The 23,745-nt window shown below is 39.1% G+C and overlaps 1 protein-coding gene across 5 annotated transcripts in view; it reads right to left on the bottom strand.

Moving 5' to 3' along the window:
* Positions 1–23,236, bottom strand: part of LOC121381335 (twitchin-like) — a 214,064-nt gene extending 190,828 nt beyond the window's left edge. For all 5 annotated transcript variants that reach the window (XM_041510607.1, XM_041510609.1, XM_041510610.1 and 2 more), the window contains exon 1: positions 23,078–23,236. The gene's annotated coding sequence lies outside the window, so the exon portion shown is untranslated. The remainder of the gene's footprint in view (positions 1–23,077) is intronic.
* Between the last annotated feature and the right edge of the window lie 509 nt (positions 23,237–23,745).

Raw genomic sequence — 23,745 nt, 5'->3', positions numbered from 1 at the left:
GCTCGGGGACTGTTCTCCACGGGTGTGACTTGTTGAATTTGAAGGGCGGGACGTAGCCCTGTGTTAAAGATTGAGTCTGGACTCTAAATGTTTTATAAGCTCGGGCACTGTTCTCCACGGGTGTGACTTGTTGAATTTGAAGGGCGGGACGTAGCCCTGTGTTAAAGATTGAGTCTGGACTCTAAATGTTCTATAAGCTCGGGCACTGTTCTCCACGGGTGTGACTTGTTGAATTTGAAGGGCGGGACTTGGCCCAGTGTTAAAGATTGAGTCTGGACTCTAAATGTTCTATAAGCTCGGGCACTGTTCTCCACGGGTGTGACTTGTTGAATCTGAAGGGCGGGACGTAGCCCTGTGTTAAAGATTGAGTCTGGACTCTAAATGTTTTATAAGCTCGGGCACTGTTCTCCACGGGTGTGACTTGTTGAATTTGAAGGGCGGGACGTAGCCCTGTGTTAAAGATTGAGTCTGGACTCTAAATGTTCTATAAGCTCGGGCACTGTTCTCCACGGGTGTGACTTGTTGAATTTGAAGGGCGGGACGTAGCCCAGTGTTAAAGATTGAGTCTGGACTCTAAATGTTCTGTAAGCTCGGGTACTGTTCTCCACGGGTGTGACTTGTTGAATTTGAAGGGCGGGACATAGCCCAGTGTTAAAGCGCTCGCTTAATGTGTGGTCATTTTGGGATCGATCTCCGTCGTTTGGCCCATTGGACTATTTCTCGTTCCAGTGCAACATGACTAGTATATAAAAGGCCGTGGTATTTGTTATTCTGTCTTTCGGATAGTGCATATAAAAGATACCTAGCTACTAATAAAAACATGTAACGGGTTTTCTTTATAAGACTATGTCAAAATTACCTAATGTTTGACATCCAATAGCCGATGATTAATAAATCAATGTGCTCCAGTGGTGTCGTTAAACAAAACAAACGCACTTTAACTGGTCTCGACGAGTGCGATTTGTTGAATATAACAACAGATCGGAGTGAATCCAGGTAGTGACGTAATCACAGAGTCTTGCTGGAACTTTATAGTGGGCGGAGGTAAAAACATGAACAAGCTCTCAAGATAGGACGAATGTTTCAATGTTATGCTTAAATATTATTGCAGTCTTATTGCTATAGCAGTTCGACGAACATTATACATCTAGTCGGATTAAATATAAACTCAATGAAATTCCATAATTTTCTGCAACTGTGAACTGTATCTTGAAACTGAGATAGCTGAATCACTTTAATATTAAACAGACGCAACCGTTTACAAGCGCCTAGATAAATACGTCTCTTGGTGAAATTAAGGAAAACGTTATAAAATAAATTATAAATGTTTGTGTGTACGTGTACGTATGTGTGCGTGTGTATGCGTTATTTGAAAATACTAGTATTCTGTTTCTATACCAAAGATCAACATTCGTGATGGTATCAAAAAGCGTTGCATCCACCTTCCATAAATAATGCCAACGCTTCTGTTTATATATCTTACATAATACAGTTATCAAAATATTACGCATTAAAGTTTTCATTTCGGTAATGCTAAATTATATAGACGGAAAAAAAATCACTCAGATAATTATATTTATGGTAGTTAAGTGTTACGTCAAACACGACTGCTTGACTTATGGGCACGAGGATAAAACAGACAGAGAACGCAAAGACCGGCTCTTCCCTGATGGTTTCCAGAGCAAACCTGGTTTTTATTATCTCGTCCAGGAAGCAGTCATTATGTAATTGTAAGAGCATCTCTAAACGCCGGTACTTATCCTCGAACTAATGTTCTCCGAGAATATATCGCGGTAACGAATCGTAACAGTGTCATTGTAGATTAATTTATACAGTATGCTATACTCAAAGGAAAAAGAAAGTCGCCTCGGAGAAAAATGTTAACGTCCAAAGACACATTTATTTCCGGCGGAAGCTTTAAGTAGCGGAGTACATCCATGACATCGTAAGCCTCTGAACAAAACTTCTGATGATAACGAGACTATTTGTAAGAAATGCCACAGGTTACTCCTCGTAGACGAGAGAGTATAAAACAGTTGGTTTCTAACTGAAATGTTCCACGCACACTCTCCCGACCCTCGTTCGGACTGCCCGTGCTCCCTTGCATTCGCCAGTGTTTGTGACTCCCTCATTTTTCCTTCCCAAAACCTTTCCTGTCTCGGACGAAGGAGATATGGTCAGAATCTACGTCCAAGACAGGCGTTCGCTGTAACAGCTTGCTCTAAATGTGCACGTAAAACCAAATGACTCGACTTGAAATGCTAACTAGTATAGTGTAAGAGTTATTAAGTGAAATGCATACGGTAATTTTTGTTGTATCACTTGTGGAAACACAAAAACCTGCAATAGGACAACTAGCTCGAATGTCCTCAAACTCTCTTGTTGTCAGGGAGATATAACAGGGACAATCAGACGCGATGCACTTCACCCGTTATATGGCATTCCTCCCACCCCTGGAGACATGCAGCATATGCCCAAACACATGCTAAGATAGACGCCTAAACCACCATGCCACCTCCTGTCTCAGCTGCATGAGTACGGATATATAACAATATAACCAACGACAGATCTGAACCTAACCATGAACAGGAGACCCTGGTTCTCCTTTAGAATACCCGTTGTGAGTCAGTACAACATCCATTGGGGTATTCGAGGCAGAGACACTCTATGCAAGAATCCAGCACTCCACCAACCTCTCTAATATAGGCAATATTTTACTAGCTGCTGGTAGTAAGCTGTATTGAGTAAGCTGTATGAACACTTTCTAACAACACTTTTACAATAATATACTGACGGAATGAAATAAGGGACCATGCCAACACTGACAGGAAAGAGTGACTGCCACAAAAACTCCTCATCCATAATGTCAGCAAGTTAACCGTGCTACTGAAATTCAGTCTCACATTACTAATTTAGTAACTTTGGTGGATAACAGTTTTGTCGTTGAGATTCAATCCCACACTACATCTCTGTACAGACATCACGACGTTAATTGTGACTGAAATATAGTCTACAAAACCATGTCTTCCTTTATTTCTTTCCAGGGCCGTACCCTGATCAAAATCCTAGGGGGTGGGGGAGGGGGCACTACTATTTATAAAAAAATTAAACACTATATAAATTAAACCCTGAGATGTGTATGCTATTTTTGAGATTCTCAGGGGTGCAACTGCCCCCCCCCCCCCCCGGAAGGTACCGCCCTGCTTTCTGTCTAAGTTTATGTGTTTTACATTTGTTTCAAAAGCTGATATCATAACTATTGTATGATATAATAAAGTAAATCGATGTAAGACTATAAATGATATTTTGTCAGAGTGCGGTATGACGGTGAGTGTGTAAGAATACCCGACAAAAGAAAGAAAAGTTGAAGTTATCCTTGACTATGTCTATTACTTCGTGTGCAGCTGCCTGCCTTCTCTCCAACTGAACTATCCTTGACTATGTCTATTACTCCGTGTGCAGCTGCCCGCCTTCTCTCCAATTGAACTATCCTTGACTATGTCTATTACTTCGTGTGCAGCTGCCCGCCTTCTCTCCAATTGAACTATCCTTGACTATGTCTATTACTCCGTGTGCAGCTGCCCGCCTTCTCTCCAACTGAACTATCCTTGACTATGTCTATTACTCCGTGTGCAGCTACCCGCCTTCTCTCCAACTGAACTATCCTTGACTATGTCTATTACTCCGTGTGCAGCTGCCCGCCTTCTCTCCAACTGAACTATCCTTGACTATGTCTATTACTCCGTGTGCAGCTGCCCGCCTTCTCTCCAATTGAACTATCCTTGATGGTCTGTGTGTTTTTCTTATACACGTACTTTGGATACTGATGGATGGCAGTTCTCGCTGGGAGTAATGCGTTACAGTATCGAAGTCTTGAAAGATGTTAGAACAAAAGAAAGAAGAAAAAAGCGAACAAAAATGGGAAAAAAATAAACGTCATTCGATATTATTTCATCTTTAGTTACCATTAGACCTTTTCTGTATTGGGATACCCAAATATTGTATATAGACTATGGAGAATTCTTGGTCTTGTTTATATATATATTTCTGTTTCAACCAATGCTCCACGACTAGTATATCAAAGGCCGTAGGATATGCTGTCCTGTCTGTGGGAAACTGCATATAAAATATCCTTTGCTGCTAATAAGAAAATGTAAATGGTTTCGACTGAAGACTACGAGTCAAAATTAACAACTATTTAATAAATCAATGAGGTCTAGTAGTGTCATTAAACACAACAAGGTTTTTATTTGTATATAGAACAGTTCTTTTAAAATTATAAAATAATTTCTCAGAATAACTGCGTGTTGTCAGCTTTGAACAACGTCACTTTTAAAGAATTACAAAATAGAAGTTATAGAGAAACATATTAAGAAGAGTAAACGTGTTCTTGTACAGTCACAAAACACGCACAGAAGATTTAATAGAAAACACAGTTACATAATAATTTTATTAAGCAATAAACAAAATTTAATAAATAGAACAAAATATTCTCTAATACAGATTTAAAAAAACCTCTAATCTAGATTCCAGAGACTACTTATGCAATTTGAGTCTCTATTATACTTTTATGTCTCAGTCCAGTCTTAAAAGGTTTGATATAACAGAACATGTAGGGCCTGGAACTGTACGCAACGACCTGTTTCTAAACGAGGGAACTCCCCCCCCCCCCCCTCCCTACACACTTATTTTAACAGCGCAGTGATAGAATACTAGTACATGTATAACAAAATACCAAAGAATCCAACACCACATATCCATGATCAGAGCATCGCAAGCGGCGTCAACAAACTCTTCAAAAGTATCCCGCAAATTCGTAAACAGAACAACGCATGCCTCAACAAATTCCTATAAAGAATCTGTTTTAAAGCATGCCGAACTAACTATAGTAACGGTTAACTTTTAATATGATTATGTGTACCTCCCACGTGTGGACTTTGTTAACAGACTCTTGAGAGCAATCAACAGGATTTTCTTTCTTTCTTTGAAAATATCAAATATAAAAAGATCATTCTAAATTTGGAATCATAATTTCTTCTAGTTTGTATTCTTCTTCTTCTTTTCGTTCGCTTGTTGACTACACGTCGAGGCCAGCAGTGACTATGAACGATATTGTTCTCTGTAGATCACTTCTTTGTGTTAATATTTGAGTTTAACACCAGTACCTCACAAAAGTTGATCAAAACTAACAGTACTGTGGTCTTTTGAGGCAAATAATCCTTCACAAAAGTTCATAAAGAGTCTGTTAAAGACTCGGGCCATCTCCATGCTTGTCCCTTTTATACACACAAGACAATTATCTGGTTTCTTATGTTTATTCTACAACGCAGTAGGGTTTGTTTTATCATCTACTACATCAAGGCAAACAGACACTGACTGTTTGGTTCTCTAAAGCTAGTGTTTATAAGTAATTAATATTATTTACGTGTTTGCCTCCATATTTTTAGATCGGAATTTATGTTAAACTTTTTAAACCTTTTAACATGGCACCCACCTTTAAAATAGTACGCTAAAACGTTCATAGTCTAGCTATAAAATTTACACGAATGTGTACGGTCAATGACAGCACTAACATGTTTAGTGACAGTAATCTTGCTGCAGTAATTGAGTGTTGGGTATTTTCAGCAAAGCGGTTGACGGTGTGTGTGTATAGATAGTATGTTTACAAAATTATTAAACATAATCTGAATAGGGCATCGTATTAGTTTAAAATATATATTAAGTGAGTTAAAAATATAAAATATCACACTCCCAAAGATTTGAAATAGATGTTACAAATTTAACAGGACTTTGTGAGCAATTCCGCCATTAATATTTTTACATTTTTACATTGGATTACGGCTAGTTGTACCCATGTGAATAATATGAGTCTTTCTGAAGAAATGGTAATTATTGGCATAAAAAACACATAACAACAGATGCTCCATTTGATTTTGTATTACTCTTTGCTAAATTTCACATTCCAAAAATCAAACCTCAACTTTAAACATTTCCAAAAGGAAGTTCAACATAGATATAAAACTGAATATTTAATCTACCAGAGAAGAAATAATCTGCATCTGTTTAATAAAAAGTGGGTATTATATAAACTGCTCTTTGATAAAATGTTCAATTAAATGTCTTTGTGGCTTTGCTCCCAGCAGTTCATACCTGTTTTAGGACTCTTTTTTTATATACATAGTAATTGAACAGGTTGTTTTTTCATGGTATTACTTTTTCTGTGACTGGGAAGCTGAGGGAATATACTAGTATGAATGATGTATGTGTCGGTGTGTGGGTGTGTATCAAGTAAATTAGGTGTGAATGAATGTGTTTTTAAAAATGTATTCACCATTCAATAATATTCTGTTTTGTTGATATAACATCCTGGGTCCTGTTGACCACCTGTCTTCTGTTTCCTCCCTGGATAGAGGGTAGGCTTTTTTGTAACAGGGAAAGGTGAATAATAAAAATAAAATAAAATAAAAATTTTTTTTTACTATATTTAACATGACTTACAACACCACTTAGATGGTAATTACACTAAACTTTCAAAATTAAATAACTGATTCATATCACGCGTGTGTTTAGCACTCCACTAAATTAAAGTAAATCAAACAAAACTAAAATATGGTATTTGGCAGTAGCTACAAATGAACAATATCCAAATGCTATCTCATCGTTGGTCACAGTAACACTGACATTTCTGATTCAGATAATTATCTTGGTGTGGCCTTTACATCTATGAACAATTTCACCTCCATTATCTCGTGCACTGCAGTTGTCTGCATCCCGTGACCCTGGGCTCTGCCAGCGAAAGTTTTATTTCATCCCTTTATTTACAAAGATGAGAAATTCCTTAGTTAAGATGAAACTGAACTATGTTGGCGCAAATGACCTTGCCAAAAGATAAAAACTCGTAAAGTACTTAATTAGTGACAAGCGCTTCTGGAAAAATGTAAATAATGAGTTAGTTAATTAAAGCGGTGCTAAAAGACGAGATTACTGGGTGCTGCGGATGAGAACAAAAAGGTGGAAATATTTAGCATAGTCTTGCAGCATTTCACCACGGCTTATACAGGGAGGAGATACCGTAAAACAACAGGTATTATTATTATTATTCCCGTCACATTCATCTAAAGAAGAAAAAATCTTGCATGATATACGTGAGTTTTAACCCATTCTGATACTATCTTTGCCAACAGTCGGTTCATCGTTTGCCGCCAGTGCTGTGTATTTGCGACAACAACTATCGTCTGCTGGCTAGTATGGGCTGGCTGTGGTACACCGCTCACGGATGCCAACGCCGCAAGACCTTGGCGTCAAGTTTCAGGGTTTGTTTAGTGTTACGTTGAAAATCTTCGTGTCTGTAGCATCCTGTGACGCACTCACCACATATCTGAGTTCATTTCAGCTCATTCATTTCAACTATTTTCGTGCTTATATACAATTACGGTTTAAGCACGCTGCCCTGAGCACGCACGCACGTACACACACGCGCGCGCACACACACACACACACACACACACACTTCAGTTATCTGGACTGTCCACGACAGTGAGTTAGTGGCTAGTTGTTAGTGAGAGAGAAGTCGATGTAGTGGTGTTACACTTTCCCACTGAGTCGTTAAAACTCGCTCTGGGTGACAGCCGGTACCGGGCTGCGAACCCAGTACCTATGAGCCTTAACTACAACACCACCGAGGCCGGTTCATTTCAACTTGGCTGTTCTTTCTTATATCCAGTAAAGGTTCAAGCACGCTATCCTGAACACATATCGGAGCTATCTGGGCGGTTTATACAGCACAGGGATTAGTGGTTAGTTGTTAGCGGTTACTGAGAGATCTATAAGCGTTTATTATGGCCTTCCACCTCTCTACTGAGCCGTTAAAGAGATGGTCCTGCTGTGTAACATGTTCATGACTGGTATAGCCTTTTAAACGACAACTATTACATATTATATTAATGCACTTTCATGTTTAGAATATCGCTATCTTTACATTCAGTGTGTTTGTGGTCGTCCTAATGTTTGTCCTCCAATCTCCCAATAAATGTTAACGTAAGACGCTCCCCCACCCCACCCACAAAAAAACACACCAAACAAAACACCCAAAAAACAAAAGTATTAGGAAATAAAAAAAAATAGTTTATGCTACTACAAAACTTAGGACGATAAAAAAAAACACGCTAGGTATAGAGACGCTGATATTTTAAACAAGAACATTTATTTCAATGGTAATTTTAGTTATTAAAATGCCTTGTTAGTCAAAAACCCAGGGCAGTCCCTTTAAGACTCCCTCTGAGTTGGAAGCAGATATTAAAACCCTTGAGGTGGATGACCTGAAGCAGGTACTAAAACCCTTGAGGTTGATGACCTGAAGCAGGTACTAAAACCCTTGAGGCCGATGACTTGAAGCAGGTACTAAAACCCTTGAGGTTGATGACCTGAAGCAGATATTAAAACCCTTGAGGTGGATGACCTGAAGCAGGTACTAAAACCCTTGAGGTTGATGACCTGAAGCAGATATTAAAACCCTTGAGGTTGATGACTTGAAGCAGGTACTAAAACCCTTGAGGCTGATGACTTGAAGCAGGTACTAAAACCCTTGAGGCTGATGATCTGAAGCAGGTACTAAAACCCTTGAGGTTGGTGACTTGCAGCAGGTACTAAAACCCTTGAGGTTGATGACCTGAAGCAGGTACTAAAACCCTTGAGGCTGATGACCTGAAGCAGGTACTAAAACCCTTGAGGCTGATGACTTGCAGCAGGTACTAAAACCCTTGAGGTTGATGACTTGCAGCAGGTACTAAAACCCTTGAGGTTGATGACTTGCAGCAGGTACTAAAACCCTTGAGGTTGATGACCTGAAGCAGATATTAAAACCCTTGAGGTGGATGACCTGAAGCAGGTACTAAAACCCTTGAGGTGGATGACCTGAAGCAGGTACTAAAACCCTTGAGGTTGATGACCTGAAGCAGGTACTAAAACCCTTGAGGCTGATGACTTGAAGCAGGTACTAAAACCCTTGAGGTTGATGACCTGAAGCAGATATTAAAACCCTTGAGGTGGATGACCTGAAGCAGGTACTAAAACCCTTGAGGTTGATGACCTGAAGCAGATATTAAAAGCCTTGAGGTTGATGACTTGAAGCAGGTACTAAAACCCTTGAGGCTGATGATCTGAAGCAGGTACTAAAACCCTTGAGGTTGGTGACTTGCAGCAGGTACTAAAACCCTTGAGGTTGATGACCTGAAGCAGGTACTAAAACCCTTGAGGCTGATGACCTGAAGCAGGTACTAAAACCCTTGAGGCTGATGACTTGCAGCAGGTACTAAAACCCTTGAGGTTGATGACTTGCAGCAGGTACTAAAACCCTTGAGGTTGATGACTTGCAGCAGGTACTAAAACCCTTGAGGCTGATGACCTAAAGCAGATATTAAAACCCTTGAGGTTGATGACCTGAAGCAGGTACTAAAACCCTTGAGGTTGATGACTTGCAGCAGGTACTAAAACCCTTGAGGTTGATGACTTGCAGCAGGTACTAAAACCCTTGAGGCTGATGACCTGAAGCAGGTACTAAAACCCTTGAGGTTGGTGACTTGCAGCAGGTACTAAAACCCTTGAGGTTGATGACCTGAAGCAGGTACTAAAACCCTTGAGGCTGATGACCTGAAGCAGGTACTAAAACCCTTGAGGCTGATGACTTGCAGCAGGTACTAAAACCCTTGAGGTTGATGACTTGCAGCAGGTACTAAAACCCTTGAGGTTGATGACTTGCAGCAGGTACTAAAACCCTTGAGGCTGATGACCTAAAGCAGATATTAAAACCCTTGAGGTTGATGACCTGAAGCAGGTACTAAAACCCTTGAGGTTGATGACTTGCAGCAGGTACTAAAACCCTTGAGGTCGATGACTTGCAGCAGGTACTAAAACCCTTGAGGCTGATGACCTGAAGCAGGTACTAAAACCCTTGAGGTTGATGACTTGCAGCAGGTACTAAAACCCTTGAGGTTGATGGCTTGTGGCAGGTACTAAAACCCTTGAGGTTGATGACTCGACCACAGATATACCAGTGGCATCTGAGTTGACTGTCCAGAATAGGGGCTGTTTGTGACAGAGAAGTCGGTGGAGTGCCTTACTCCTACCACTGAGCCGCTAAAGACCACTCAAGGTGAGAGCCGGTACAGGAACGCGAATCCAGTACCTACCAATCTTATGAACGATTACTTTTTACATTGAATGTTTTTTTTGGTTGTTTTTTTCAATTTTGGGGATTGCATTGTGTAACTAATTATAACATATTGTGGGAGATTAGCCATAGTATACACCTAGCACCGTGGCAGGACGTTTTCGTGATTTACTGTACATAGGAGCAGCTATTTCTTTTATGGAACAAGGGGTATATCAAAGGGCGTGGTATGTCCTCTCCTGTCTGTGGGATAGGGAATATAAAAGATCCTTTGCTCCTGGTGGAAAATGTAGCGGTTTCCTCTTTAAAACTAAATGTCAAAATAACCAAATGTTTGACAGCCAATAGCCGATGATTAATAAACTTTTGTTTAGGGAACACGCACTGTGGGGTTTCCCCTTTCAACTAGTGCTCCACGATTGATCGGAAAGGGTAACCTATGTAACAGCAACGGGTTCATCCACAACTTATTCTCAAAGGTAAAATTAATACATCAACATTTCGGTGTTAATTACTGGATACACAAACAACGCCAGCCTTTGCCGCACAGACATCAAAGAGCACCAAGTTACGAATCATCTTGTATGCATAAACAAGGTGGATGCTCCTCCGAGATAGTAATTATAATGCAACTCTGGCACCAAAAGAACACTGAGATTGCCACAAAGTTCCAATCCACATTAACCGCCCTTGATCTAAGCTTTGAAAATTAACCTAGCGGCATAATGTATTTTGTGTAATACGTCTGATATAATAGAAAGAAAAAAGAAATGTTTTATTTAACGACGCACTCAACACATTTTATTTACGTTTATGTGGCGTCAGACATATGGTTAAGGACCACAGCCAGGATAGCACAAACCATGGCCTTTGTTGAACCAGTTATGGATCACTGGTCGGTGCAAGTGGTTTACACCTACCCACTGAGCCTTGCGGAGCACTCACTCAGGGTTTCGAGTCGGTATCTGGATTAAAAATCCCATGCCTCGACTGGGATCCGAACCCAGTACCTACCAGCCTGTAGACCCTGATGTAATAGATAACTAGGTATAGGTAAAGGATAGGTAAAGGATGTTTGTTTAATAACACCCCCAACACATTCTAAAATATCATGTCTAAAGTATGCTAGTTGTGACACTTGGTCTAACAAGTTAGAAAAGAAACCCGCTGCCGTTACATAGGTTACTATTTCCAATTAGCAGCATATCAGCCGAACCTCCCTAGAAACTCGGACGCTTTGTGGACACTTATGACGTCATAACTTGCTCTCTTACGGTCAGAATACTCTGGCTAATCTGGTAGGACATTATTTAAGATAACTTCAAGAGACCGGCCTCGGTGGCGTCGTGGTTAGGCCATCGGTCAACAGGCTGGTAGGTACAGGGTTCGGATCCCAGTCGAGGCATGGGATTTTTAATCCAGATACCGACTCCAAACCCTGAGCGAATGCTCCGCAAGGCTCAATGGGTAGGTGTAAACCACTTGCACCGACCAGTGATCCATAACTGGTTCAACAAAGGCCATGGTTTGTGCTATCCTGCCTGTGGGAAGCGCAAATAAAAGAGCACTTGCTGCCAATCGGAAAGAGCAGCCCATGAAGTGGCGACAGCGGGTTTCCTTTCAAAATTTGTGTGGTCCTTAACCATATGTCTGACGCCATATAACCGTAAATAAAATGTGTTGAGTGCGTCGTTAAATAAAACATATCTTTCTTTCTATAACTTCAAGATTGGTTGCTGATTAATATTCATATTGCTGCTTCGTCAGTATTGACTGTATATGGCCATCGCTATTACTATAGAATAAAACCAAACACCCGAGAGGTGTGTGTTGAAGTTTCAGTAAACATCCATTCATTTGTATACTGAGTAAATGCACATCCGTAAGGCCTGCACACACGTTAAACCGCATAATGCCAGACGAGTATGACTAATATTAGGAGTACTACGGTAATAGGTTTGGCACACTCATCACATGCGCCAGCAACACGGACAAGCGGTGCTGCCTTTTTCAGAGATGTAACAATATCCACAGAAGAGAAGGATGTGGGGTCTAATGTACAATGCATGGCTAATTGTGCAACTGTTCGCCAGATTCCGGCGTTTAATTACCGCGAAATATCAATAACTGGATCGTAACATGCGTTGTTGTTGTTTATTGTATAACCTAGCATCAGCATAATTATTCTAAACCTTTCACTACGTGAGTTCGTCTCCACAGGAATGATAACGTTTATCATGTGCATTAATTTCAAAGGCTATAAAATTAATGCCAATGCCATTGTGGTACTTTCGTGAAAACATGATGATGCTTTATGCTATGCTACGAAAAGAGACGACTTATTATACAGTACTGAAATACACCTGCGAAGTCACAGTATTGTCTCAACGCTCCTTTATTTTTCCTTAATGAAGTGATGAAACCCTACTTAATTAATGCACCAAAATCATTGGTGTTAAAATCTATAATAACATATATTCACATAAAATTATTATTTAGTGGTGTATTTTAAGTAGGAGAATATCCTCGTAACTCTCCATTCCTGGAAAATAATGGGACTCGGCTTAGCGGGTATCGTCTCCCTTATTTTTCAGGAATGGAGAGTTACTCGGAAATTCCCCAATACATAATTGTCCGTTTCAAAACTGAGTTTGGTCATTATTGCTCTTAAGATGTGATAACGATTATTTATGGATACATACACCTTTTTCAGTTTTAATTTCGTTTTCAAACAAATTCCTCATTTATAATGCGATGATCAAAGTGAAGATAGATTAATTATTAATAATTATCATATTACCTTTGATTTAATAATTTAAAAAACGACGACTTTTATTCTTATTATTAATATTTGTCTATTCGAGTATTTTTGTTTTGAACCGTAACGTCATTACTGACCAGCTCTAAATCATTAAATACATTTGTTATCTTCTTCCAGATGTTTGAAAGCATTTAGCTGCATTGTTAAACGAGACAACATAAGGAAGACTTAACTCTAGACGTGTTTAATGATACAACTAGAATGAGATATAACATCTAGTGACTAGGATAACTGGAATCTGGAATAAGAATACAACACTCCAGTGATTAGGCAATCTAATTAAAATTAACTCCATTGGTTAATTACTATTACCTGTGGATCTAACAGCACCCCGTTGGAGCTCATGTCCAGTTGACCTTTCATTCTACCAATCAAACCTTACTTGCAAAATCATGCCAGTGATTTGAAAAGAATTTGAAAACATTCGGGATTAAGCCGATGGTATACGAAATGATTCGAGTGAATTACGAAGTATGCCGGAAACTAATTTCAATATAAAATTTTATATAAAATTCGTTTCAAGACAAAAAAACAACAACAAAAAACCGTGATGGTATAGCTATAAAATCTGTTTATACTAGTATATAATCCAGAGTTTATTACTGCACTTTCCCCCCCGTTTTCTAATGTTGAAATAGACTAACAAGTTCGCATATTGCATAAATAATCTCGCCCGATATTTTTAGAATTTTTATGCTCCCGAATGACGCTATAAAAGGCGAGGGGCGGGACGTAGCCCAGTGGTCAAGCGCTCGCTTGAGGCGCGGTCGGTTTGGGATCGATCCCCGTCAGTGGGCCCATTGGGCTATTTCTCGCTCCAGCCAGTGCACCACGACTGGTACATCAAAGGCCGTGGTATGTGCTATCCTATCTATGGGATGGTGCATATAAAAGATCCCTTGCTGCCAATCGAAAAGAGTAGCCCATGAAGTGGCGACAGCGGGTTTCCTCCTTCAATATCTGTGTGGTTCTTAACCATATGTCTGACGCCATATAACCGTAAATAAAATGTGTTGAGTGCGTCGTTAAATAAAACATTTCTTTTTTTCTTTCTATAAAAGGCGAAGTGTAACTGGTTATTTATAGATGAAATGACACCTGGACATGGGAGTCCACGCAATGCTGTTAGATCTACAGGTAGACCAGTAGAGCTAATTTTAATCAGATTGGTGATTAGGATAACTGGAATAAGAATACAACACTCTAGTGACTAGGATAACTGGAATACGAATACAACACTCTAGTGCCTTGGGTAACTGGAATAAGAATACAACACTCTAGTGACTAGGATAAATGGAATAAGAATACAACATTCTAGTGACTAGGATAAATGGAATAAGAATACAACACTCTAGTGACTAGGATAAATGGAATACGAATACAACTGGAATAAGAATACAACACTCTAGTGACTAGGATAAATGGAATAAGAATACAATACTCTAGTGACTTGGGTAACTGGAATAAGAATACAACACTCTAGTGACTTGGGTAACTGGAATAAGAATACAACACTCTAGTGACTTGGGTAACTGACATAAGAATACAACACTCTAGTGACTAGGATAAATGGAATAAGAATACAACACTCTAGTGACTTGGGTAACTGGAATAAGAATACAACACTCTAGTGACTATGCATGATAAATTGAATTTAGACCTTGTAATCACCTCCATCAAGATCATGAAAACCAGGAACTGACATCTCTGATCAAAAGCAAATGGATTGAAAAAAAATTACTTCCTTAGGTAACCTCATTTTGGAATGTTTATGAATTTGGATAAAATATTTGTCAATTTATTTTATATAAAGAAATGTGAGCACTGTAATACGAATTTGATTGGAAATTGTGGTTACATTTTAACAGTATGCAATGCTTCAGGGCATATGTACACTCTTGACTAAATATGGATAATCTCTTACATGCAGCGGTGTAACGCAGATGAGCAATTTGTCTTAATTTAGTTTCCGGTAGTGTACTTACAGGCAGTGTTATAAAACATATGAGCAATGTTGTTGCATGTAGTCGGTTCATGATACGCAGTGGCATAAAGCATGTTAGCTTTCAATCTAATTAAAATTAGCTTTATGCTTACATTCAGTTACGCCCCTACATGTAATAGCGAAACACGTAATATAAGCATCGAGATCTGCCAATTGTCTACAGGCAGTGGTGTAAGACATGAAGAGTATAAATTTAATGTGTTCGCTAAAGTCACTGATATAAAGGAAAGGGATATCTAACTAATCATATAATGATATCAAAACACATTTTAATCCACGGCTATTACGTGTTTTACACATGGTTAATGCAACATTGTGTGGTAAGGAACCTAATATTACATACCTTGTAAATATATGTTTGTGGATTTTTTACGCATAACAACAAGGGATGTTTTATATGTACTTTCTAAAAGCACTTATTTGAACAAAAATAAAGATTTAAAAAGCTGGTCAACCGAGTTGGATCGATCTTGTAACCCATCATTCACAAGGTGAGCTATCTACTAACAAACTACGCCCTACCATTGATTACATTTAGTCAGTCATCTAGATATAGAGGTGTGCAATATATGATTAATATGGTTAAATTTAGTCAGTCCTCTAGATGTAGTGGTGTGCAATATATGTTTAATATGATTAAATTTAGTCAGTCCTCTAGATGTAGAGGTGTGCAGTATATGATTAATATGGTTACATTTAGTCAGTCCTCTAGATGTAGTGGTGTTCGGCATATGATTAATATGGTTAAAACGAGCCAGTCCTCTATATGTACTGGTGTAAAGCATATGATTAATATGGTTAAATTTAGTCAGTTCTCTAGATGTTCATAGTGGAGTAAGGCACATGAGTAATATGGTTAAATTTAATCAGTTCTCTAGATGTTCATAGCGGAATAGAAAGAAAGAAATGTTTTATTTAACGACGCACTCAACACATTTTATTTACGTTATAAGCGTCAGACATATGGTTAAGGACCACACAGATTTTGAGAGGAAACCCGCTGTCGCCACTACATGGGCTACTCTTTCCAATTAGCAGCAAGGGATCTTTTATTTGCGCTTCCCACAGGCAGGAGAGCACAAACCATGGCCTTTGTTGAACCAGTTATGGATCACTGGTCGGTGCAAGTGGTTTACACCTACCCATTGAGCCTTGCGGAGCACTCACTCAGAGTTTGGAGTCGGTATCTGGATTAAAAAGTCCATGCCTCGACTGGGATCCGAACCCAGTACCTACCAGCCTGTAGACCGATGGCCTACCACGACGCCACCGAGGCCGGTCACCATAGCGGAATAAGGCACATGAGTAATACGGTTAAATTTAGTCAGTTCTCTAGATGTTCATAGTGGAGTAAGGCACATGAGTAATGTGGTTAAATTTAGATAGTTCTCTAGATGTTCATAGTGGAGTAAGGCACATGAGTAATGCGGTTAAATTTAGTCAGTTCTCTAGATGTTCATAGTGGAGTAAGGCACATGAGTAATGCGGTTAAATTTAGTCAGTGCTCTAGATGTTCATAGTGGAGTAAAGCACATGAGTAATGCGGTTAAATTTAGTCAGTTCTCTAGATGTTCATAGTGGAGTAAGGCACATGAGTAATGCGGTTAAATTTAGTCAGTCCTCTAGATGTTCATAGTGGAGTAAGGCACATGAGTAATACGGTTAAATTTAGTCAGTTCTCTAGATGTTCATAGTGGAGTAAGGCACATGAGTAATGTGGTTAAATTTAGTCAGTCCTCTAGATGTTCATAGTGGAGTAAGGCACATGAGTAATGTGGTTAAATTTAGTCAGTTCTCTAGATGTTCATAGTGGAGTAAGGCACATGAGTAATACGGTTAAATTTAGTCAGTTCTCTAGATGTTCATAGTGGAGTAAGGCACATGAGTAATACGGTTAAATTTAGTCAGTTCTCTAGATGTTCCTAGTGGAGTAAGGCATATGAGTAATGTGGTTAAATTTAGTCAGTCCTCTAGATGTTCGTAGTGGAGTAAGGCACATGAGTAATATGGTTAAATTTAGCCAGTCCTCTAGATGTTCGTAGTGGAGTAAGGCTCATGAGCAATGTGGTTAAATCAGTTCGCTACAGACTGCACATGGCATTGTGATGCATGTCAGAAGTATGTCGTGAAAACAACAAAACTTTAAACGCATTCCTTGACGTGTTGTTGCACCAAGATGAAACGAGCACCAAGGTAGAGAAACTGCCATGGAAGATGTATCCACATTCTTGGCACGCGTACAAGCGAAGAAAAAAAACTCCTCCAAGCCGACTTCAGTGCCGTTTCTCTTGACTCGTCAATCATTTGTTTCGAGTTGCTGGTAACAAGGAAGGCACTGTTTCATAGAACTAACAGGAGCGATAAGCCCAGAACACATGTCCAGATGAACAGCGAAGATTGCCAGTGATACAAGCCACAAATCTGTTTTCACTTTGTCACCGAGATAATCATGTACAATAATCTCCCGGCGAGTATCTGTCGATCAGTATTGGTCCGTGTTTAATTATGGAGGAAATAATACTAACTACAAAAATCCCCAGAGACAGTACTACAGCATTATTTTGTTGAGATCTCTTTCTTCGTGGATGTTTCAAAAGCTATCGCAAAATATGGGTTCGTAAAGTTCGTTTTTAACATGTGCAGAGACATAAAAAAAATATAATAATTCGACTTATTAACGAAAGCAATCTAATTAAAATTAGCTTCACTTTACATGTGGATCTAATAGCAGCCCGTTGGAGCTCATGTCCAGTTGACCTTTCATTCGACCAATCAAAACCTTACTTGCAAAATCATGCCAGTGATTTAAAAAGAATTTGAAAACATTCAGGATTATGCCGAGGGTATACGAAATGATTAGGGTGAATTACGAAGTATGCTGGAAACTAATTTCAATATAAAATTTTATATAAAATTCGTTTCAAGACGGAAAAAACCCCGTGATGGTATAGCCATAAAATCTGTTTATACTAGTATACAATCCAGAGTTTATTACTGCACTTTCCCGCTGGGTTTTTTAATGTTGAAATAGACCAACAAGTTCCATTACATAAATAGTCTCGCCCGATATTTTTAGAATTTGTATGCTCCCGAATAACGCTATAAACGGCGAAGTGTAATTGGTCGATATTTGAATTGTTATTTATAGATGAAATGTCACCTGGACATGGGAGACCACGCAATGCTGTTAGATCTACCAGGGTAGACCCAGTAGAGCTAATTTTAATCAGATTGTAACGAAAGTTAAACATATGTAAGGTAAAGAAATAAATGAAATAAATGAAATGACAAAACGAGAGAGAGAGAGAGAGAGAGAGAGAGAGAGAGAGAGAGAGAGAGAGAGAGAGAGAGAGAGAGAGAGAGACTGACGGACAGACAGCGAGAATGAGGACAAAATGATTTGTAAAAGGGTGAGGGCAAATGCTAGGTGTTTTAAGCGCTGAATGACATTAAAAGCCATATACACATCAAAAGGGATGTCTGTCAAAAATGCAAGCACTGTATCTTTCCCAGTATACGTAAGAGACAGGGGCGGGTTACTTTCAAGAGAGTTTGCAGTGACGAGGGAAGATTTCTTGGCACTTGTGAACAAACAAACAATCAGCAAAGAAAAGGTATGAAAAAAAGAGGAAAACTCCACCTCCAGCCTAACCTGAATGTGATACATTCTTAAAATAGCTTTCTATCTACCTACTCACCCCTAGTCTAAGTCACAAATATATCTATAAAAAATAAGTATCAAATGTCCCTTAGCTAGTCTACAATATTTGTCGAATTATACACTAATATATACAAACAAAAATAATCATCAATCTCCTCACTCAATGTTGGTTGCCTATTTAACTGCAGAAACTCTCGGAACCACTAGTATGACTACTGCAAATAGCTCTGGTTTTATTTCCACACTGCCACGACATCCTGTTTAATTTTACTTAGGGTGTATTTTATTAAATCCGTATAATAAACACTCGGTTTCAGAAAATAATGAAACCGCAGTATTTTCATTTTGGTATGGGACTACTTGACATGGCCATATTCCACACCTGCTGTCAAATAAGCCATCTCGAATTTACCAGAGTTTTGGGTGCACACAACGTGCAATGCCTGACGGGTAATAATCCCCTCTGTGTGGTCATAGACTCGGAAAACATCGTGAAGTGGGTGAATCTCGGCAAATGTGGCCTTACACGTCCCCTTTTGAACCTAGCAGTACTCCCACTTTAGGCTGGAGTTGGTACTGAATACCTAAACAAATCACTCTTGCTATTTTAATAACTTTCTTAACCACATGTAACTGACAAAAAACAAATACCCCACACAAAACAACAACCAAAGCCAGTTTTCTGCAGAAGATTTACGGTAGATATGTTTGGCGCGGTGCAGTCGGCACTGTCCCGAAAGACACGGCACGAACTGTCTCGTACATCCGATGTCCTAATATGGGTGCTGCGTGTGCCAAGTTCTCCCGCCACACACTTATTTTCATTTGTGTGTGGCTCTTAATTACTCGGCCACCTGCGAATGAGCCGCGTGTGTCTGACCGCGGACTAATCGCAGTTTAATCGCTCTTGTTATAGCGTCATCGTGGCCACTGTCCAGTGACGCAGCGAAATTGCGCTAATCAGTAATACACATTTGACACATTTGCAACTGTTATTCGCACACTGTATTCGCCCCCACGGTGCTGTGTGTCCGCCCATAATGTCACGTGTCAGTTACACGTTACTTTGCACTACCGTTAAAAAGTGAATATATTATAAACTATCCATTCTCGTAGGAATGGGGGGGGGGGGGGGGGGGGGGGGGGGGGGGGGGGGGGGGGGGGGGGGGCGCACTGGCGTATTGCATAAGCATATGACTATGGCCCCTCCAAGTCATACAGCAAAACACGCAAGGCACGCACACAGACACATACACCATATCATGGACTTGTTTATATTCTTACATATAAATAATAAACAGGATTGGGTTAGAAGACACATGAGCTAAAGATAGTTTTATCCTAAATAACTGGATTGAATTTTAAAAAAAGGTTTAGCTATACATATTCGTATACCATCTGCTGTGTCGTTTGGTATAACAATGTATTTTAATTTGCGATTTAAATAACATGCACTATTTACTTTTTATAAAACTAATTCCGTTGTGTCGTTTAGCATAACAATGCATTTTAAGTTTGCGATTTAAATGACATGCATTGTTTACTTTTTATAAAACGAATTCAAAGTTAGGCGTTATAATTTTAATAATACAACAGTTTCGTGTTTCGATGGAGATCTTTAAGAAAACTGAATGTTAAACTTGTGTTTATTTATTTATTTATTGCTATTGTTGTTGTTATCATTGTATTTGCTGACGGTTTTGTTATTGTTATTATATTGTTAACTAATGTTTAATTGTCACAAGAAGAACCTAGTGATATGCTACCGAGGACTGCACCATCTTCTAGTATGTTACGAGGTTAATCTTAATGTAGTGTTGAAATTGAGACACCATTCTATAATTGTAGTGTTAATAGGCATAGTGTAATAACATAATGTGTGGGTTTATATATCCACTTATATCATGTTTGCATTAGTAGTCGTAGTCAAAAATAAATGTACGTGTAGTTTTAGATCTCATTCTAACATTGTCGTGTTAAGAGCTACTGTCACGAATCACAGCTTAAAATATCTTTAAGAATTATATCCCATTACGACATTGTCGTGTCAAGAGACACGAAACATGGCTAAATGTGTTTTTAAGAATTATATCCCATTACGACATTGTCGTGTTAAGAGACACTATCACGAAACATAGCTTAATGTAGTGTTAAGAATTATATCCCTTTAGCGTTATGGCAATGTCACAATGTTACGAATAAGGCAGTCCCATTCAAATATTGAAGTTCAAGACACTGCCACGAAGCATTGTCTTAGTGTAATCTTAGGGATTAGATTCCATAATAGAAATGTAGTGTTGAAGCACCATATGACATGAGGCGTAGGTTATACTGTTATGGTATAAGATCCAGTTTATATACTGTCTTACTGACACTGTCATGGGGTATAATCTTAATGTAATGTTATGGATGAGATCAATTCTAACACTGTAGTGTTAAAATACGATAGCATTGATTCTACCATTGTTAAAGGTCACTGACACGAGAAATAGCTCTAATGTAATCACCAGATCTTAAAAGAAATGTTTTATTTAACGACGCACTCAACACATTTGTATTTACGATTATATGGCGTCGGACATATGGTTAAGGACCACACAGATATTGAGGGAGGAAAGCTGCTGTGGCCACTTCATGGGCTACTCTATTCGATTAGCAGCAAGGGATCTTTTATATGCACCATATCATAGACAGAATAGCACATACCACGGTCTTTGATGTACCAGTCATGGTGCACTGGCTGGAGTGAGAAATAGCTGATGGCTAAAAGGCATGGTTTACACGTTTTACTCCTCTTGAAACTAGGCTTACGAGCTCTCACACTGGGTGGAGGAGGCAGGCTGATTTTTGCCCGAATTAAACGAGAATATCCAGACCTGTATTAATATTTGCATTACTACAAAACAGCTGCACAGAGTTGCATTTTAAAAGGGATTACTACTACTAATATTGAGAGTAAAATGATGCACATACATCGGGAAAAAGATATCTAGACAGTTCATTTTGCCAAAACGTCTCCACCGCGCTCGCGGTTGGTTTAGGCTCGATCCCTGTAGGTGCTGCCTTGTGGTGTCACGATAAACATACCAACATAGCTGAGCATATCACAAACAGTGTCTTGGACTCGACTGAACCTGTTGCTGCTGTTGGCGACCACGATGACAACGACGACGACGACGACGACACCGTCGGTATCAGTTATTGTTATCTATATTACCTCTGCAGATATATGTCTGAGTATTTGCATAAATGTTTGTATTATATTAGTACATCTTGGATGTTGTATTAACGCCCGTCTACATATTTATATGAATATGAATTTTGTATAAACATATGTCTGGATGCTTGTACAAAAGTATTCTTGGGTGTTTGTTTAAAAGTCTGTTTGGATTTTTGTATAACCACGTGAGGATCTTTGAATAAACATATTTTATTATGTCTCGATATTATAATAATGTTTGTCTGGATGTCTATATAAATATATATTTGTCTGTCTATCTGTGACTTTAATGAATTTAATGTTTTATAATATATGTATGCATGAATGTGTATATAAGCATGAATGTATATATGCATGAATGCATAACAGTATGAATGCATGAATGTATGTATGTATGCATGAATGTATGTATGCATGTATGCATTAATGTATGTATGAATATATGTATGTATCCATGCATGTATGTTATTGTATGTATTTGCATGTATGTGTATATGCATATGTGTATGTGTCTTTGTATGCATGTGTGTATGTATGCATGTGTGTGTATGTATGTATGTATGTATGTATGTGCGTGTGTATGTATGTATGTATGTAGGTGTGTGCGCGCGTGTGTGTGTGTGTGTGTGTGTGTGTGTGTGTGTTTGTATCAGTGAGTATCTATGTTGTGTGTTTATGTGTCCTTGTACCTCTTAACTGTTGAAAACACACTTCATCAAAAATGAGGGGAGTAGCGAGGATTTGGTAGATGGGGGGGGGGGGGGGGGGTGACTAGTTGGAGTGTCCTTTAGCCATGTCCTGTTGGGTTCTCGAACTAGGGGTTGACAAGTGTCAGGGAGAGGGATGTTTGGTAATTTGAGATGTACATGCACCACACACACAAATTTGATTACATCCATATTAAAATAAAATTAGCTTAGAAATTAAGTAATTAAAATGATAATGTATTTCTGACTGACTGTCAATAGACCAACAGATGCAAGATAAGTTTTAACACGTGCGCCGCAAAAGTATAACGGAAGCCAACAGCATGTAACATCACTTCCGGTTTAGGTTGTAGCAGACGACGTATGTTTATGAATTGGGGAAAAAATTACTATTTAAGGAAAAAGACAAAGAATTTCACATGGATTTGAATGAATCTAGGTGTATATTAAAATTGTTCACTAATATTGTTTAAATTACTAGTGAATTAAACCTACCTAGATGACGATAGCTGCAATTTCCATAGAACCCAGGTCTAAACAAAACTCCAGGCGTGAGCGGCGCATACGCTACTGTCGGCCATAGACTTACAACGCAAGAGCTATTACAGGTATGCAAAAAATCCTGGCATTGGCTGGGAAACCCAATATCTACTAAACGGTAGCCATATATGTAACTAGCCTGACTTGTGCATCTGCTCAATAAAAGAAACAAGCATGGCGCCTGTTTCCATATAGAGCTGGCGGATTAACCAATCATTTTGAAGAGCCACACTTGCCAGTAAAGAATCCAACCAATCGTATGACAGAGATGCGCTCGCGGAAGAGACGAGATTCCCAGGTGTGCACCGAGTGCGTAGCCCCGTGTGTTCGTGTCAGAAATAGACATTATAATATTTGCCGTGTTCTCGGCGTTACTGATGGATGCGCGGCAAAACGATGATTTTAGCAGACGTCATCCTGCTATCTCCTAGATCCGTTTTGCCCAACACATGCTTTTTACAATGTTCTCTTCCACGAAAACATAGCCGGTGTGTTGTGCTGCTCTGGATCTTGGAGAAAAAGCTGGATCTCTGGATCCCAGACAAACAAAAAAAAAAAAAAAAAAAAGAAGAAGAAAAAAAGCTAACAAAATTTGGCCCACCGCTTGATATATAGCCTGGCTT

Source organism: Gigantopelta aegis, chromosome 9 (genome assembly GCF_016097555.1).
Source record: "Gigantopelta aegis isolate Gae_Host chromosome 9, Gae_host_genome, whole genome shotgun sequence".
Taxonomy (NCBI): Eukaryota; Metazoa; Mollusca; class Gastropoda; order Neomphalida; family Peltospiridae; genus Gigantopelta; species Gigantopelta aegis.
The sequence above is the reverse complement of the archived record's forward strand: the minus strand, read 5'-3'. Positions and strand labels throughout refer to the sequence as shown.